The sequence below is a fragment of the Acipenser ruthenus genome, chromosome 26, assembly GCF_902713425.1.
Source record: "Acipenser ruthenus chromosome 26, fAciRut3.2 maternal haplotype, whole genome shotgun sequence".
In the NCBI taxonomy this organism is placed as follows: domain Eukaryota; kingdom Metazoa; phylum Chordata; class Actinopteri; order Acipenseriformes; family Acipenseridae; genus Acipenser; species Acipenser ruthenus.
The window spans coordinates 11,143,525-11,163,191 of record NC_081214.1 but is presented as its reverse complement, the minus strand read 5'-3'; the positions used below and the strand labels follow the sequence as shown (position 1 = coordinate 11,163,191).

The 19,667-nt window shown below is 39.9% G+C and overlaps 1 long non-coding RNA gene across 1 annotated transcript; it reads right to left on the bottom strand.

The window, feature by feature from the left end:
- Window positions 1-639: 639 nt before the first annotated feature.
- Window positions 640-18,688, bottom strand: LOC117963330 (uncharacterized). Its single transcript, XR_009308993.1, has 13 exons — window positions 18,345-18,688; window positions 6,443-6,501; window positions 6,269-6,355; window positions 4,987-5,084; window positions 4,765-4,909; window positions 4,571-4,651; window positions 3,837-4,007; window positions 3,632-3,729; window positions 3,315-3,533; window positions 3,089-3,239; window positions 2,625-2,994; window positions 2,316-2,434; window positions 640-1,246 (listed from the first exon to the last, which is right to left on the bottom strand). It is a non-coding gene; the product is annotated as an uncharacterized LOC117963330 (long non-coding RNA).
- Between the last annotated feature and the right edge of the window lie 979 nt (window positions 18,689-19,667).

The window sequence follows — 19,667 nt, the reverse complement described above, 5'->3', positions numbered from 1 at the left end:
ACAGCCTTTAACAAGATTTTTATTTATCAACACACACTTTGGCATTTTGCAGGGCACTAAAACACTTTGCACCAGCTTTTGTTTTTAAATGAATTTTTTTTTTTTTTTTTATTAATTTAGTCGTTGCCAATTAGTTTTTTTAAATTATTTTCTCCCCAATTTGAATAGCCCAATTATTTTTAGGCTCAGCTCACCGCTACCACCCCTGCGCTGACTCGAGAGGGGCGAAGATGAACACACGCTGTCCTCCGAAGCGTGTGCAGTCAGCCGCCCGCTTCTTTACACTCTGCAGACTCACCGTGCAGCCGCCTCAGAGCTACAGCGTCAGAGGACAACGCAGCTCTGGGCAGCTTACAGGCAAGCCTGCAGGCGCCCGGACAGACTACAGGGGTCGCTGGTGCGCGGTGAGCCGAGGACACCCTGGCCAACCTAACCCTCCCTCCCCCCAGACGACGCTCAGCCAATTAAGCGTCGCCCCCTGGGAGCTCCCGTCCACGGTCGGCTGTGGAATACCCTGGACTCCAGCCGGCAACGTCCAGGCTATAGAGCGCATCCTGCACTCTAGCGAGTGCTTTTACTGGATGCACCACTCGGGAGCCCCCAAAATGAAGTTAATTTAAAACATTTCAACAGGACACCCCCTCATGCATTACTATTTTACACATGAGGCTGCAAAATAATGAACAATTAAAACCAGTCAAATCAGTGAAGCAGGGCTCTGGTTTGTTTCTTGTTGAAGCCTGGTTCATGCCAATCCATTACATATTGTATACAGAAGTGGAATTTATATATAAAAATTGTTAGCCAAAATGTATTTAATAAAACGGGACAAATGGGGGGGGGTCTTCATTAATAACTGAAGGTATAGGGTTATGGCTCAATGGAGGAGGGAAGTCTTTACCCCCCACCCGGGTTCACACAGTGAATTAGTGAAGGGTTCTTGAATAAACACACATCATACTGAGCATGGCCTGACCAGGAAATAAGCAAAACATTAAATGCAGCAAGAGGAGAGAATCCCATTAACATGGACATTTTGACACACTAAGACTGTATATAACAATGTATAATTAGTTAAAACACACCAAAAAAAATTATAAAATACAAAACAGCCTTTACATGCAAAGAAATGTATTTAATGCACACATTTTTTTGGCATTTTCCAAAAAGATATAGCTCCAGCTCCAAAGACAGCCACTGAACACACACCCATTGCAGCTCCCAGAAGGGACCACACTGACTTGGACTGCAAGAGAAGAAAACAAGTTAGTGGAATACAATAGGATTATACCATAGTGAACACACACTCACCATGTAAAGTTAATTTTACTTTAACTGCAATTGTGTTCACATTATGCATATTGCCGCGTCTAGGCATAAAGCGAAGGGATCCGTCTCTCTTCAGCTCAATTGGGCCAGAAGACACAAATGCCTTTACTGCACCACCATCCACCCCTTCAGTACTGCGACCTACAGGAGGAGTCTAGTAAAACAAACTGGACAAAGAAATGCATGCAAACTTCAAGCCATGCCCCCCACACAGAGCACAGTGTACTAACCGCTAAATATATGTATTGATTAGGAACAGTTCAGTTTCATAATTAATTCATTTTAGGATTTTATTTGTTCCAGTTAGTATGATTCTGCAAGTCTGTCTACAGTATTGTTTTAGTAACCTCTAGGAGGGCAACAGCAGTTATTTTGTGTTTGTTGCAAATGGAGACATTTGAATACGGAGCTGGTGACTCTTGAGCTGTAATTGGTATTAACTCTTATTAGTTTAGTACCGTCCTCCAGTTAGGACGCTCCTTTCAGTTCATTGCAATTGACCCAAAAACATCTACAGGCAGCACATGCCATATCCAAGAGTCATGTGTCACAGGACCTTTGTCAACTGGACAATATCCTTCAAGGTCAAGTCAAGCCTGCTTCTGATGCCTGAAGAACTGATAACCTACAGACACAATACATCAGGTCAGTAATGTGTTGAACGCAAAACAGCTAAAAACACATTTTAAACTTCCATCACTTTCTTCATATGTGGCACCAATTGACTTGTATGGCACAGTCATCCAGAAATTGGTAGAGTTGGCATTATACTTGTACAGGGCAAGCAGACTTCCACCAAGTTCTCTTGAGCCCACAAAAGGAATCCAGTTGCGACCCATGTTGCCATATGTTACCATGGTATAGAATGCAGCACCATCACAGTAGCCAGTTACCGTATGTGGAACTGCAAGAGGAACAGCTGTTGTCAAGGCAATTGACTGGATTGGTTAGAAAAGGGTAGTTGTAGACCACAAATAGTCACTTACTGATGTCTTGGAGAATGGCTTCAACTACAGCAGGATGAGTAAAGGGTGTATTCTCTGGCACTATATTTCAGCAAGTACGCCGGGGACAGAATGTAGGTTCTGGTGTCTGGAGGAGTTACCTGAAAGAAAAGCAAGGGTTTGCAGATTCAACCCAAAGTCAGGCAGCAAGCAACACATCCACAGGAAGCAAGTGTTTTCAAAGGGCAATTATTAGTTTATTGAGCAGACGCCTTTATCCAAGGCGACTTACAGAGACTAGGGTGTGTGAATTATGCATCAGCTGCAGAGTCACTTACAACTACGTCTCACCTGAAAGACTGAGCACAAGGAGGTGAAGTGACTTGCTCAGGGTCACACAGTGAGTCAGTGGCTGAGGTGGGATTTGAACCGGGGACCTCCTGGTTACATGCCCTTTTCTTTAACCACTGGACCACACAGCCTATTGTATTGTTGAACAGGTGGGATGGTATCTTTTGCTTCACATTGGGGTCCTCAAATGGCACCTGGAGAGTGTAGGTCTTGGATCCACTGGGAAACACATGCTCCTGGACATTATAACCTTTGAGGTTGGCTTCTAGCACAGTTAAAGTCTCTGGTCCAACTATAATGTTGACCAGCTCCACATCAGGCAAGAATGTCCCCAGGGTCACATTGAACACTCTGGCTTTAGGAACAGTGTCTGAAATAAAGCATGCAGTTAAAATGAAGGATATGAAGTGGAGCACTGCAACAAATCCCTTTGATGTTACTGCATGTGGACAAGTTCTACATACTGTTTGTGACAACTGGTGGCCGAGGCATGAAAGGAGTGGTTATTGGATGAAGTATCGTGTACTTGGTCTTCTCAGGCCCATCTTGCCAGGTATGCTCCAGCATTGGTTCAATAGAGGAAGAGATCACATAGGTGTTATCCCATACACTGCTCTGAAAACACAGAAGCATTTTAGAGGCAAGCTTTAAAAATGAGAAGGATTTAGAAGATGTTGAACTTCTACTTACCTTGTAATATCCACCATCAGCTCCCACAGAAATCTTTACATTGATTAGCTGGGGACCGACATTCAGTTCTTTATAATCTCTTATGAATTGTTGCAGGGTCAAGCTTGCGGCCATCAACTCCCATTTGAACATCAAGGGTAGTAATTTGTGGTGTAGGAACAAGAGGAGGTATAACACAGGGAATATTCCATGGAATCATTTCTGTGAAGACTGTTCCATCTGACAAAGAAAGGAACATCATAGACTTGGTATAGAAAATTTCATACTTCAACCTAGAACAGTTCTTGAGCACCGTTACCCTCCATAAGCTTACTCACCAGTAGGACATGTAACTGAAGTGTCCACCATCATGACCATTCATCTTTGCTTATAAAAAGGTGGTTGATCTTAGCACAGCCATTGGTACAGTTTGGGTCTGTTGAAAGGGAGGGGGAACTTTTACTAAAACAAAAGTAAGACTGTTGTCTACCTTCATAGTCTAGATATACTGTACTAGAGAACAATGAAGCCTAGACTACTTACCACCTGAGGCTGGCTTTCTGTGGAGTTGTATGCAGCTCTAACTCTAATTCAAGTTGCTGCAGTGTTTATGCCATAACCATTTGTCATGGTCTGAGCAACAGTCATAGCCTTCTTTCTATTTGCTGGAAGATGGAATGCAATTTTCCAGATGCTATTGTCAGCAGCAGTTGCCTAGCAGGAGAAAATCTCATTAGAAGAGGGAGTTTGAACACGGGTCTAAAGGATTGGTCATAGCAGATGTCAGGTTTAATAAACATGAACTAAAACTGAAGAGTGAAAGTTTAACAGTGTAGCATCAAAACAGTTAGATGTTCACCAGGTATCTCTAATGGAGCAGAGTAAATCTGCAAATACAACTGCGTGCGAAAGAGCCTACGTGAAAGCATGTGGCCTGTATCCAATACATGCAGAGTTTACAGCCATTCATTAGTACTGGACAGGAGTGGAACATATTAAGTCACTACCTCAATGGTTGAAATACAAGATTTGCACACTGGCAAGAAAAGGGTTAACTTCTCCACAATCAAATTTTAACAAAGCAAATCACAGAATACATGTATACAAAGCCAATGCCTTAAATGTCACATAATTCCAATATGGCCACCCTCTTGGGAGACAGGTTAAAGTTAAGGGGGCCGTTAGATTTTGCTTCCGCTAGATGATAGTAGAGTAGACCTCAATAAGCAAGACCAAGGGGATGCGAATGAAGCAAATGCAAAGTCACATGATTCTACCTCAGGGTATGCAAGGGACCAATCAGGATCATCTTGAACAAAGTTTGGCTCAATAAGTGGCACACCTCTTCACACAGAAACCTGAAGAGAATTGAGGTTAGTCAGGAGTGAAGCACTTCTGTAGTGACAATTAAATACCCACACAACCCAACAAGTTATACTGAACAGCATTATCACATCCTGACAGCCCTTACCTCCATGTAGTTTCTTTCACACAGAATCTCCCTCTCCCCATGGATAATAGGGGTACGTCATGCTCTGAACATAAAAGGAAGCTGAAGTCATAGCACTGTTTGAGAAGACACAGATTTGTACCGTCAGCTTGTAGGTCTCATCATTCTGGAAACAAAGGCTAAAGTTAGTCCCAGCATGTCACCATTAGAAACAAGTTCACAAGAAATAAAATGATGACTTACTGTGTTCTGAGCAAAGCAGAATTTCCCAAGAAGTCAACGGTTAACCTATATCCACACTGTGCGGCCAGTCTTAGAGAGGGACACAAGCACCCCCTTATCTATGGAAAGAAATTCGGATGGCCTTTTAAAGAAACTGTACACGTGATCAAGCAAGGTAGTCAAAGTGAACACCCCCACTGCCCCGTTCCACCTACTTACTGCAATTGTGCAAGAACGATTTATATTAGTAGAAAAATACACCCATTCAGAACAGTAAGTTTAGGGTAAATTTATGTTTATGGGCACTTGCAGTGAACAAATCTGAGGAAGGTTGAAGCAGCACAGGTTTCGTATTTAGTGTGATCAGCAACAAGCCAACGCAAGAGCCTTTCCTACCCCACATTCTGTAAAAACCAAGCCTGGTTAACAGGGCTGGATCAACCTATTCAGAGGCCCAGTGCTCTACCATAAGTGGGGCTCTATGCCCAGGGTTGCCTGAACTGTATGACATTTGTAGTCAAAAGCTCACCCAAAACCTGCCAAAAATGTTACTTCATTTCACGCAATCTTAACTAACTCTTAAAAACTACTTTAGGGCATGAATATTTATGAATAGTAATAAAGAATACAATGAAATACTGCAGGTCAGTGGTGGATCTAGTCTTGGAACATGACCAGTTCACTACATTCTTTTGAGCACAACGCATCACAGCAGTTAATACAAACACGATTTTGTTCTAGTTTCAGCTACGTTAGCAAGTTACGGGGCTCTTCGTAGTGTTAAATAAATAAATAAATAAATAAATGAATAGAATACTGATTGCTTGAACTCAATTTGCATCAAGCTCAAGTCCGACACTTGTAACCAATAGAAGATCAATCTTTTCTACAGCTGGCCAATCAGATCAGCGTTCTAGGACTACAGGAAGCAAGTGGTGAGGACATGAAACAGAGCAGCGGCAGATCGTGTCATTTACTTTCAAACAGACCTCTTAAAACAATAGACAGTAGTGGTACTGATAACGAAGGCATTTCTTTGTCATGTATGTTCTTATTAAACTACGGTAGCTCCAGAGGGATAAACGGACAGGTGCTTGCATGCATAACCTATTGCGTTTATCAGTGACCAGGGGCCTTTTGAGCAGGGGCCCTGTGCAAGTGCACCGAATGCACATTGGTTAATCCGGGCCTGCTGAATGCCACACAGCGCGGGAGTGCTCTGTACTCAATGCAGGTTATTACATTATGAGTCAACAGGCTTTGTACATCAAAAGCTTTCCATTCAAGAAAAATGATCACTCACCAATCACACTGATGCGAAAATACCTTCCAACAAACTACTTCTCCAACTTCATCATCACACTCCCTTGACATTCTGTCCTCACCGAGCCTGCAGAAGACAACGATACTTAAACACACAACCGCAAATAAACAGGAAGCTGAAAGGACAGCTCTGCTGAAGTTACCGTTATCGTACCTAGAGGGGGGCTCTGCATCCAGACTTCAGAGGCCAACACTGCCAACAGCAATGTTATTCTGCATTGAAAAAAACAGACAAAAGTGAGAAACGCATACAATAAAATTAACGTTTCTAAAGCAGAGAAAAGAAACGATTACCCAAACCTAAGACAGCACGGCATCATTAAATCCAAGGCAGACCCAACCGTGAACTTCTTTCTCCGTTCTAAAGAAATAATCAAAACAAATCTGCCAGTAGCTGAGTTTGGTGTTCCTTAGTGCGCAATGGGTTTATGAAGAGGTTCAGGTGCTAATGGGAGCTAATTAGCTGCAATTGATGCACACACCTGTTTCATATCAGTCCTCTAATTTTCAACCAATACGTTAATTTAAAATAAATAAAATAAATTATAAAAATAATAATTACAACCCATTTAGAAGATTGTACTTTGATTTGAAGTTTGGCAGAAGTACGTGCGGATCAAACTGGACTGTCACCTACAAGGACTGTCTGATTAAAGGCTCAGCTATGGATGCATGTAGTAAACAAACCCCAATGAATAATAAAAAGCAGGCCGCACAAATGAAGAAACATTTATATCATGCAGGAATCCAGGCAGATGTGTTGCCTGCGCAAGTTTGAGGGGACGAGAATGACGGCTCGAGTTCTGATGTTAACATCCACAAGTCAATTGACCAATTTTACAATTTCCCCAGACAGAGGTAGGCTAAGCAGACATTAAAGAATACAGTTTATTTGAGGCCACTTGATTTAAGAAACCGTGCAAAGCATCTCTTTAGCATGTCAGATCTGCCATGACAGGGGCATTCCCGGGGAATAGAATGACCACGCGGCAAATGGAAAGCACAGCGCTTAACCCTGAAATACAACGCGCAGTATTGATTTAGAACACACTAAAATCGGATGGCATGCTGGAAATGTAAATTGTAATCAATTTATTTCAGATTAAGTTCCAATTTCAATTATTGAGCTTAATTACATTCATTATTTGATGTATAATTAATTCACTTAGTGTGTTGTGCATTTTCAATCTGGCATATTATCTTCAAGTGTTGAGCTTTGTCTATTTGATAACTATTTCAATTCAAATGTTGAACTTTGTCATTGATGTTTGAAGCCCCGGCTTTTGCAGTTAACATTTTCGTTACATTCCACCTCTCATGGGTTTGAACAAAAACGGGTTTATTTGGAAAATTGTCAAATTGTTTGTGTATCCAGCGATCATCTGAACTAACTGGTTCAGTAGACTGTTGTCATGAACAGACAGCACATGCCTGAGGGAGGGGGGGGGTGTTCTGTACAGCTGTGCATTTTAGTAAAGTTTGTTGGAACGTTAAACGTTCCCATGGCAACTGAGTCAACAGCACAAACGTCATCACGCATTGAGACGCAAGCTATGGGCGAGAAGTAAATTGGGTTCGTTGACGAAGATCATTGTGTTTATCATGGGTGCATTCATAAAGATCTTTCTGCGCAGATTCTGTGCAGAATCCGACCAATTTAACCAATGGATGCGTTCACGGAGATCATTTTTAGAAGATCATTGGCTAAATTGGTCAGATCCTGCACATAATCTGCGCAGAAAGATCTTTATGAATGCACCCATGATAAAAAGTGAAAGCAGTGCGAATCAGTGGGATATTTGTATTATCAGATGTTCGCGATAATAATGTATTTTTCTGTAAATGCGGAATGCAATCAGCCGACATGTAAAAAGCATGAATACATGAATGGTGTCTATTCCTAACGCATCAGTAAAGTTTAGTATCGTGCAGCTTTTGTAGCAGCAAGCAGGCTTGTTCCCTCGTCTTTATATTCTTTCTTGTGCTAAACAACCTCAATTCTACTGCTAGTTCACTTTGGGCAGAGCTGTTGACTCGAGTCGGTGACTCAGACTCCAGACCGATTCGAGTCACTTTTTTGGAACTTGAGACTTGAACGAATTGACTTGAGACTTGACTGGAGACCTGATGAAAATGACAACCATAAAAATTCAAACTCTACACTGGTATTACGCCTCGTGTTGCTCCCTCGCTTTGCTCCCTCGCTTTGCTCGTCCTCCTCTCTTTTCCCTCACGTGCTGCCAGCGTGTGAGTGTGTCAGTATGCGTCTCAATGTTTGTGTGTGTCGGTGTGTGTGTGTGTGTGTCTGTATGCGTCTGTGCATGTGTGTCAGTCTGTGTGTATGTGTCAGTATGTGTATGTCAGGGTTGTCATCAGTGTGTGTGTGTATGCATCAGTGCGTCTGTGCATGCATCAGTGTGTGTGTCACTGTGTGTGTGTGTGCGCGCGCTCGCAGGATGACATGGCTGACCGAACACAGGATAAGACTGACTGGACAGTGACGGACCCCTCAAATTGGTTTCGAATGGAAAGATAACTGCCTAAGCTGAAGGGAAACAACAACAACAAAATTGTCAATAGCAACTAAACATTGTTACAGCTCACTTCCCTAGAAGAGAACCAACCACCAGTCAAGTAGACAGATACATTAAAATCGGCAGAGCTGGGAAAAGAATAAAGTGATGTCCTTTGATACTGGCAACCTTCGAGTAACACCGAGACAACACAAAACAAAGCAATTCTGAAGCTGGTGAAGTCCCAAAAGTAGAAAGGACTACACATTGCCAGTGGCCCTGTCAAAGGAAAAAAGTGATGACAAGGACATTTGCAAAAGGAGAAGTGGTCTATGACTACCATGGTCTCCCACTCACAGGGAAGGGGGGGGGGGGGGGAGAACTTCTGGCAGCAACAGAGTTAAACAAAATGGGATACGTTTACTTCTATAAGGATTTAATCAGGGAAAACATGCTGCATAGATGCGAAGACCGTGCCCTGCCCTTGCCACCCAGAGATGGACACATCTGGACGGAGGATAAACCACTCAAGAAAAAGTAGTAACATAAAAAGGTCAGCTTCAACAAATTTCAGAATGATGGAAAAGTGTGGAATGTCATCCTTTTCATTGCCCGAAGAGATATTCCAGTGCAGTTAGAACTGTTATTTGACTGTTTCAAAAATATTTCAGTGGAGAAGGAGGAGATTTTGAATTGCCCGATAGCTAGGTCAGTCAGCTTGAAATTACCAAAACTAATACTCGAAACTACCCTTTTACCCCTTTTTTTAAATTTCAGCTTTAAACTGTTTTTGTAATGTCTATTTTACCATGCATGTTTTGACTGTATGCGAGTTTTGTTCCACACACTTTAAAATTGAACTACAAATAAAAAACAACAACTTGCATATCATTTTTATATTTCCACCCTTCTTGTCTATCGAGTTAGAACTGCTAATGATTATGTCTACTCCTCACGTCTATGGAGCTACACAGCCTTCATGCAATATGTGTATAACCTATTTATGGAGTATGCAGCCTCAAAGCTAGCTGGTTTTGCTGTGCAGTCAATTAAACTGTATTGCACAGAATGGTCTGGGGTGGTTTAAAATCGACACGAATGCCCATTCTTCCCCCCCCCCCCCCCGAGCATGTTTGAGGGTGACTTCAGCCACGTGAAGCTTTCTGACCGGAACATACGGTCGTTAATGTTCCTCCTCAAATCCTTCACAAATCAGGGAAAAAGGCAACTCTCGCTGCACCATCAATTAGTACAAGACCATGGGCAAGGTATTTGTGGTATTCTTGTTTTTCGTCTTTATGTATTTTATATGTAGCCCAGTGGTAAAATACTACTAACGTATATACAGGAATTCTGTATAGACTATATATAGATGGCTTTAGGACCTGTTTTCAGCAGAGCAGACTCAGGAGGGAGGAGAGGTGTTCTCATGGCCAATGAGGCATCGTGTTTAAACTGATCTCCCGAGAGCCAATAGAAATCGTCCCTGCCAGAGTGTGAAGGAGTCTCGGGGAAAAGTTTTGAAAAAAAAGAGAATAGATGGGAGTCTGAAAAAAATAAAAACGGGAGCTAGAATAGAGCAGTACAGAGTAAGTGATTCAGCAGAGTAAAAGTGAGGATTTCTTAAGTCAGGAAATTCCTATAAACTTTAGTAGACAGTACTTCAGTTTAAACAAGTTTCAGAAGAGTATTCTGTTACTTCTGCTTTTATTTCTTTTGAGTTCACGTACCAAGCTCGTGTTTTATTTTAAGCAGCGTAGGTCTGTCAGGTTACATAGTCACTCATTAAGAGTTATTTCTTTAGGCATTGTTATTGAATACATATATGTCATTGAATATGACTCTGCATGACTTTGAGCGTGCCAAACCTACACGGGCGAGTCCCACATAAGCGTGTATAACAATTTTAATGTTTGTCAACCACATGTCTTTGGGGCTGCTGCCGCCATCTACTGGTGTAAAATAATTGACATTGGAAAACTAAATTTGTTTGCGGTGTATTTCAGCTCTCTTTATTTTGATATACAATACAGTGGGACCTTCATGTTTTGTTTACCCCTAAACAGGCGAGTAACCATCTGGGGCCGCGGGAGTTAGCCGTTAATGAAATAGTGCCTTCCTGCCCACCTCAAAATAGTGGAGTATTAAACTCCTACCGACTGAGATGCCTGTAGCCTTCCGCAACTTAAAGATGAACGTGACTCTGGTCAAGTAGAAAGCTCTCTTTTTACATGACCAGAGTCACGTCCATTAAGTTCTGGAGAGTTACCGAAACCGCAGTGGGGAGGAGTTTAATTCTCTGCTGTTTTCGATGACCTCCGGAGCCTTTTCTAAACGATCTCCGCAGCCGTGCAGAGGGGGACACGCGCTGCCGTTTGCACTCGTGCCCGGCTGGGGGGACGAGCATGTATTTTCAGCATGCAATTAACGTGGACTCGTCCATCAGGCTATAAAGCCGGATTGTGATAGACGTCCGAAGGGAAGAGATGAACGCAGAAACTGCACTGCTGGACACCATACCACAGGTAAGCGTGTTAACATATTGTAACTTTGTTAAATACTTTACGTTTATTTCTTATTTTATTAAGTTATTGTGTTTTAGAGTGTTTTTTTTTATAGAACACCCATAAGATTAAACTGCCCATTGGAGGGCTGCCCTGCCCGTAATATTGCCAGACTGGATCGACACTTGCACAGGATGCACGATATTCAGACCGCTAACCCAGAGTATGCTGCACTCATGTCCAAGGCTAAAGCCAGAGTAGACCGAACGTCCACAAGCAACGTCACTGATTGGATGCAGCAGGACGAGCAGGAGTTATTATGTAATAACCTATGCTACTAAATCTCTTGCACCAAGTACTTAACTTAATAGAAATAACATAGGCTAATAAACAACTGATTGTTAAAATATGTATCTGGCAATTTTATCTTAAGTATTAAAATGTGAGTATATAAATATTTCAATACATTATATATATTTATTTCTTAGCAGATATCTATAAATAATGAATAAGGAATAAAACTTCACTCTAGCTTCATTAAGTAATACTAGCTAGTTATTTCAATATCTAAATACAAATTGTGTAATGCAAATAACAGCAACACATACTATTAAAATGCACATCATATAAATAGGCTACATCTTAGATTATAAGAACCCAGAAAATGATCGATACATTAAAACGCTATTTACATATCACACATCAAGAAAATACACTTCGAATGATGAACGGATTATGAGTGCGCGCACGTAGAGTATAAAGTCCATTTAAAACGTTAAGAGTAACGTTAGCTGCCAATTGGTGGTGCGCTTTGAGTTGTGTGAGCGACCCAGAAAATGTATTTCGTTAAACGATCAAAAGTCAAAACTACACAAGAACACTGTCCAATGCGTAATTAAAATAATTACACTTCAAGTCCACAAGAAAGCAAAGAGAGACCGACGACCACATTACAGAAGAAAATCATAACGATGTAAATACTGATTGTGGACTCATTTGCAACAGTATGTGATGCATATAAAGCTACATGCTATATGAATAAAGCTTCTTGCTCTTATTGTATTACTTGTATTGTAACACTTGAAATGTATTTGCTTACGATTGTAAGTCGCCCTGGATAAGGGCGTCTGCTAAGAAATAAATAAAAAAAATATAATAATAATAATAATAATAATAATAATAATAATAATAATAATAATAAATAATAATAAATGCAGAGGGTGGTTTATAAGCTATGCAGCTCACCAAAAGAAAGTAAGAAACCAGAAAACAAGCAAACTTTCTGGGAACTTGAGAGATGTTGAAACAAAGCACACAGCAATCCCAGGGATGAAGAGATTTATACAGAATTATTTAAAGTACAAATTGAACTTAGTGATTTATTCAATAAAAAAAGTTAGAACTTGCCTTGTTTCGCTTGAAAAGTAAATATTTCGAACTCTGTGACAAGGCTGGTAGGTTACTAGCTAATAGAATTCAAAGGGCAACTACATCTCGAATTATACCAGCTGTATTATCCCACGATGAGACTTCTAAAAAGCTCCCACAATATTAATGAAAGGTTTAAAGAATTCTACTCCAATCTTTATAAACGTGAAATTAATCCCACTATGACAGATATGGATACATTTAAAAAACATCTACCTAAATGATCAGAAAATGCCAGAGAATCCCTTGAAGCGGAAATCTCTATGGAAGTGGTTAGGGTAATCCGTGCACTGACAAGCGGTAAGGCACCGGGGGGAGGACGGACTCGCAGCACATTCCTATAAAACTTTCACAGAATCAATGGCGGATAAATTATTAAAAGTATACACTGAGGCATAAGAGAGGGGGGTTCTCCCTGGATCAATGCACTCTGCAATAATAACTATACTGCTAAAGCCAAATAAAGATCCTTTAGATTGTGGAAGTTATAGACCAATTTCATTATTAAATCTCAACCTTAAGATATATGCAAAGATATTAGCAGGAAGATTAGACTTATTACTTCCAAAATTAATACACAGGGATCAAATTGGTTTTGTAAAACAGACAAATAGCAGATAATGAGAAAATTGATCCATGTTTTGCATTATGCAGGGGGGGGGGGATGGGGGTTGGATGCTGAGAGGGCGGTTGACCGCATTGAATGAACATCTCTTAAAAAAAATCAGCTATTAAAATAAGTTTATATGCAAACGGCATACTATTAACAGTACAAGAGCCACAAACATCTTTAAAATATGCATTCGAATTAATTGACTTTTAGCCGCTTTTCAGGATACAAAATAAATTGGGAGAAATCAGAAGCAAAGCTGTTAAATGTTCATTGTCATAAAAGCAGCCGAGCTTCACTACCTTTTAAATGGGCCCCTCATGGAATTCAATATCTTGGTGTAACTTTAAAACCACAGATAGAGGAAATAGCTTCATACAATAATGTCCAATATGCTTAAGAAAATCTCAGAGGACTTGGACAATTGGAAGGATCTACCTCCTACACTCTGGGGTAGAGTAGATACAATTAAAATAAATATCTTGCCAAGAATTACTTTTCTAATGGGTGTTATCCCACTACCTCTTCATGGAAATTGGTTTAAAATTAATACTTTATTTCAGTAAATTTTTGTGGAAAGGAAAGGTTCCTAGAATTAGCAGGCTGAAGTTGTCAATGGATAGGGATAAAGGGGGTCTGGGTCTCCCAGATATCTATAAATATTGTCTCTCTTAATGCAAGATATCCATTAAAACAGGTTTATGATACCAAACTTGATCAGACCTGGTGGGGGCTTATAGAGCAGGAGCTCTTGGAAGTAAATAAATGTAACTGATCCTTAAAGTCTCTGCGATTCACCCCTAAATACTGGGAATCTAGAAATAACCCAAATATAAAGTTCTCGTGATATTGCCAGCCGATTACATAAAGCTCGGAAATATGAAGGCTCATGGTCCCCGAATACTCCTTTATGGTGTAATGGTGGTAGTGTATGTAATGGCAGGCCATTAAAGAATGCGGTCTGGGAATCCAAAGGTATATCCAAACAAACATTTCTGAAGATGAAGCAATAATGTCGTTTCAACAATTAAATCATAAATAGAATGTATCAAAACAAAGACTTACTTACAAATTAGATCTCATATTGCCACATTTCACAGAGAAAGAAAAGCAACTCCCAAAACTACAGAATTAGAAATTACTTTAATGGAAATTAGAGAGAAACACACATTGCATCCATTATTTACAAAAAAACTAAACCCAAACCCCACAATATGTAACCCAATTCAGAAAATATGGGAAAGGGATATTGAAGAACAATTGACCCAGGAGACCTCATGCTTAAAATATTAGAATCAGTTAGAAACTAATACACTACAAGTTCATACATAGTTTATCTTCCACCTAGAAGGTTAAATATAATGGGGGTAAGGGACTCCAACATGTGCTGACATTGTAATCAAGAAAGGGGCACATTTGTTCATATGGTCTGGTCTTATCCAAAATTGGTGAACTTCTGGTCCATGGTAGTGGATTCTTTAACTGAGATTACTTGAGAAGTAGTACAGCGGGCCCCAAAGATGTGTCTTAACTATTTCAGGTGTCATGGGACAAATCTGTGCACAGATTAAATATCAGCAGGATGTATGATGACAAAACGATTCATTGCAATCAACTGGAAGGATATTGACAAAATTACTGGGGACTTATGGCTTTGTTCATACTTGGAAATGCTGATGCTTGAAAAAATCTCCTGTAATTTAGCAGATTATAACAAATATATCATTTGGAAACAAACAGTACAAATTATAAGAGACATCCCAGTCTACCCTATAATAGATATTAAATTCTGGATGACTGTCACAAAGACGGCCAGAGTGGGTTGCGTCAGACCAGAAAGGAATTCAAACACAGACAGAGACGGTGGTGATGATGAGCTGAGTGCAATGGCTGCACTCAGCGTTTAATAACAAAATAAAAGGTTTAAACAACGGAATACAAAACAGGACACGGCACTTGACGCCAAAATAAACAGACAGACAAAACGGACTAGACAGTGCACAGACAGACGAACAAAACACGGTGAGCAGATAACACTAATATTTACGTTCTTTCACTATTTAGTTTCTCCTTCTCCACACTCGTTCTCCACTCACCGAACACCAACCCCCGACTGAGTGCTACGTGTCTCTATATATACTGTTGTGCTGGGATTCAATTACTAAATTAATTATTCACTTGAATCCCAGCACGTGAATTAATTCTGTGCAACCCCGTGCTCACATATTACATTTAACCAGCACGTGAAGTGATTTGTGCTCTCCTCGTGCCTAAATACAAATCTACACTTTTTAAATACACGTGAAACACAGACCCGTTTATATCCCGTGTACCAATGACTATACACCAACATTAACACACGCACGCATACATACATACACAGAACACACAAATGCACACAGGGGCGGGGCACTTTGCCACAATGACTTACATAAACTGCTGCCTTGTTAGGGTGGGTGTTTTTATTTTTATTTAATTATTTTTTACATAATATACACTATCCTGTAATATCATAAATACATGTGGATATGTATCCTGTTCTCATGTAAACAAACTAAAAAAAGTTCGTAAAAAGGAATCAAATAATGGAATTGTAAATACAATTTTATAAGACATGAAATTTGTGACGGAGTAAAACCCTAGTTATATATTTTTTAAATGACACCCCTAATGGAGGGGTTGTATTGTGTAATAAGAAATTAATATTAACTGGTATGTTTGTATATTACCAACATACTGGGGGTTGCCTAGGCTATTGAGGTATTAATGTTAAATATGATATCTTCATAAATATGTACCACAAGGGTATATTATGTTTCCATTCACTTACACTAACAAGAGCCATATTAGAAATGGAAACAATGACACCACAGAAATCTAATAGCGGTGTTATTAATGTGCAAGAATAAACTGGATTGCTGGACTGCATTGGATCATAAAATACGAGTTTCTGCCATCTACTGGTCACTTATTAACTGTGATCCAAACATAAAATCCATCACAGACTAGCAGCTCTGCACACACTAGAATCAACCATCACAGACTAGCAGTCAGCTCTGCACACTCCTAGAACACTGCATGAGATCAAAGAACAGCCACATAAGCTACAGCCAGTGAACTCCTGTGGGACAAACATGAGCAAGCATACGTACACAGTGAGGTGCTGTTTCAAACCCCCATAAGAGTCTGTGTGCTCCAGTGGTTAAAGACAAGGGCTTGCTCGAGTGGAAATCCGCTCTGCAGCACACTCCATCACCCACACAGCTCCCTTAAGAACATAAGTTTACAAATGAGGAGGCCATTCAGCCCATCTTGCTCGTTTGGTTGTTAGTAGCTTATTGATCCCAGAATCTCATCAAGCAGCTTCTTGAAGGATCCCAGGGTGTCAGCTTTAACATTACTGGAGAGTTGGTTCCAGACCCTCACAATTCTCTGTGTAAAAAGTGCCTCCTATTTTCTGTTCTGAATGCCCCTTTATCTAATCTCCATTTGTGACCCCTGGTCCTTGTTTCTTTTTTCAGGTCAAAGAAGTCCCCTGGGTTGACATTGTCTATACCTTTTAGGATTTTGAATGTTTGAATCAGATCACTGCGTAGTCTTCTTTGTTCAAGACTGAGTAGATTCAATTCTTTTAGCCTGTCTGCATACGACATGCCTTTTAAACCTGGGATAATTCTGGTTGCTCTTCTTTGCACTCTTTCTAGAGCAGCAATATCCTTTTTGTAACGAGGTGACCAGAACTAAACACAATATTCTAGGTGAGGTCTTACTAATGCATTGTAGAGTTTTAACATTACTTCCCTTGATTTAAATTCAACACTTCTCACAATATATCCGAGCATCTTGTTGGACTTTTTTTATAGCTTCCCCACATTGTCTAGATGAAGACATTTCTGAGTCAACATAAACTCCTAGGTCTTTTTCATAGTTCCCTCCTTCAAATTTCATTATCTCCCATAGGATATTTATAATGCACATTTTTATTGCCTGCATGCAGTACTTCACTTCTCTTGTCACGGAGCCATGTTCCGATTAAAAAAAAAAAAAAAAAAAAGTTTAGTTTTTATAGAAGAAACAGTTCTACTAAATGTCCACACTATGGCAGCATTGGATAAGTAATAGCGAGAGCCAAGTTCTGCTTTTAGTCAAATTCGCTCTTATTTACTGTGCGCTTTATTTTGCTCTTGCTTTAATTGATTTTACTGTACCTTCATAGCTGCTCTTCTCTGTATTATGATATTCTGTAATGTGATTTTAGAATGATACTTTGTACTGTGATAACTTGTAACAATTGTAAGCAGCCCTGGATGTCTGTCTGCTAAGAAATAAATAATACTACTACTGAAGTCACAACAGTCAAGTCTCAAGTCTGGTAGCCACCCTAACCCCCACACAGACTATCACTGGCCCCTCCCTTTAGATGCGAGCGATACCGGCATGATTCTGTCTTAAGAATGATACAATAAAGTTCAACACAGATACAGTTTAACCAAACTTTTTTCTTAATTCCAATCTTCAAATGTACATCCTGTCTGACATGCACCGTCTCTAGTGACAGGCTCGTCAACACCAGCCATCATGACACTTCACCAGTAAAACCTGACGCGCAGATGCACGCACCAAGAAAAACACACGACGCATCCCGCATCATATGACTGCAGGTTAACGCGTTTGGATAGCCGCATAGATGCAATGCAGTCAACTCACTCAAACAAGTCCTCATCACATAATCACAAGAAAATAAACAGTCTTCTGTGAGGTGCTTGTTGGACCCCAGTAACACAAAAACAAACTAAACTGAGCCTTCTGTGAGAGGTGCTCATTGAACCCCAATGAAACTGAGCCTTCTGTAATGAGGTGCTCATTGAACCCCAATAAAACAAACAAAAAATATTTGTCCAGAACAAGTTTATATACAAAATTCAGGTGATTAACAAAAAACCACACAAATATTAAATTTTAAAAAATTGAACAAAAATTAATAAATTGGCTTGATCTCACCCAGCATTCAGGAAGTGGTACAGCAGCAAAACCACCCAGGTTTGGAAAAATCCTTCCAACAAACAATTTCCCAATGGAATAGCAGCTCAGAGAAAAGATTCTTTTAAATCCCAGGGTAAAGCAGGAACGGCTTGGTGAGGCAATGGCCAGTAATCCACAGCCTGGATAGAACATTAAATAAACCTCTGTTAATTCATAAATGTGAATTTCAAACTCAGCTAAAGAAGTTCATTGTAGATTTCTTTCCAGAGTTGTTGTTTTTTTTATTCTTCAAAAGCAGTAGCTTAGAAAATACTTTTCCTAACAAACACACACAGCAACCACACCCTTCTCTCTCCTCTACCCCAAACTGACTCTCCCCTTAAAAACAGTCAGGTGCGTGTAATAAAGAAATAGCCAAGTGGTTTAATGAGACAATGATAATCAATTAGATAGAACCAGGCCATTGCTATAAAGACCGTTAAAAACCATTAACATGATCAATAGGAGAACAGATGCAAGGATAAATACTAATGTGTTGTGTATGGTAAACAGAATATATGAAAATTTTAATAACGTTCATCATTTACCACGAAACCATAGATACAGTTACTTTTGTAACTTTAAACTGCTTAATAAGCTTTCAATTAAACTCTGATAACCTGGTCAGGTTTCCTGCCATCCAGTTAAGTGTGGCAGGCAGCAAGCTTCAGGCTGCAGGGGTGTAGCTAAAGCTACAGCGGACGGGTGGGAATGCTGTTTAACAGTGCGGATTGTATTCTAGAAACCAGAATTATTATACTGGGTAGGGTTATGTATGTAGATAGAATATTGCATAACGAGGATTTTAGGTTAATAAATGTGTATGCACCAACCACTAAGAGTACTAGGCTACAGGGGTTTAAAATCTTACCTGAGTTGGTATCTACAAATAGGAACATTATTTTGGGGGGAGGGAGGATTTTAACACTTCACTGGATGATCTGGACGATGTTAATGTGAATTTCAAACGACCTGGAAGCGCCACACGGGTCATTTTAACCGGTAGCTTTCTAAACAGATATCTACAGTAATATGATAATGAAAGACAAACGATCGTATAAAACGCAAAGGTTAATTTATGAACATCAAATCAAACATTTGCACAGCAGAAACACCGTATTTAAATGGAAAACAAAACATATTCTTTTCAAAAGGAACAATACAAAACAAGAAAAAGTTAAATAAAACATAACTAAAATAAAATTTCACTATTAGGGCCTAACTATTTTGTAACAGGTCTCTGTACATACGAAACTGTATAGACATTTTATTTGTTTGTAAAAATAACAAACGTTTTTTCGA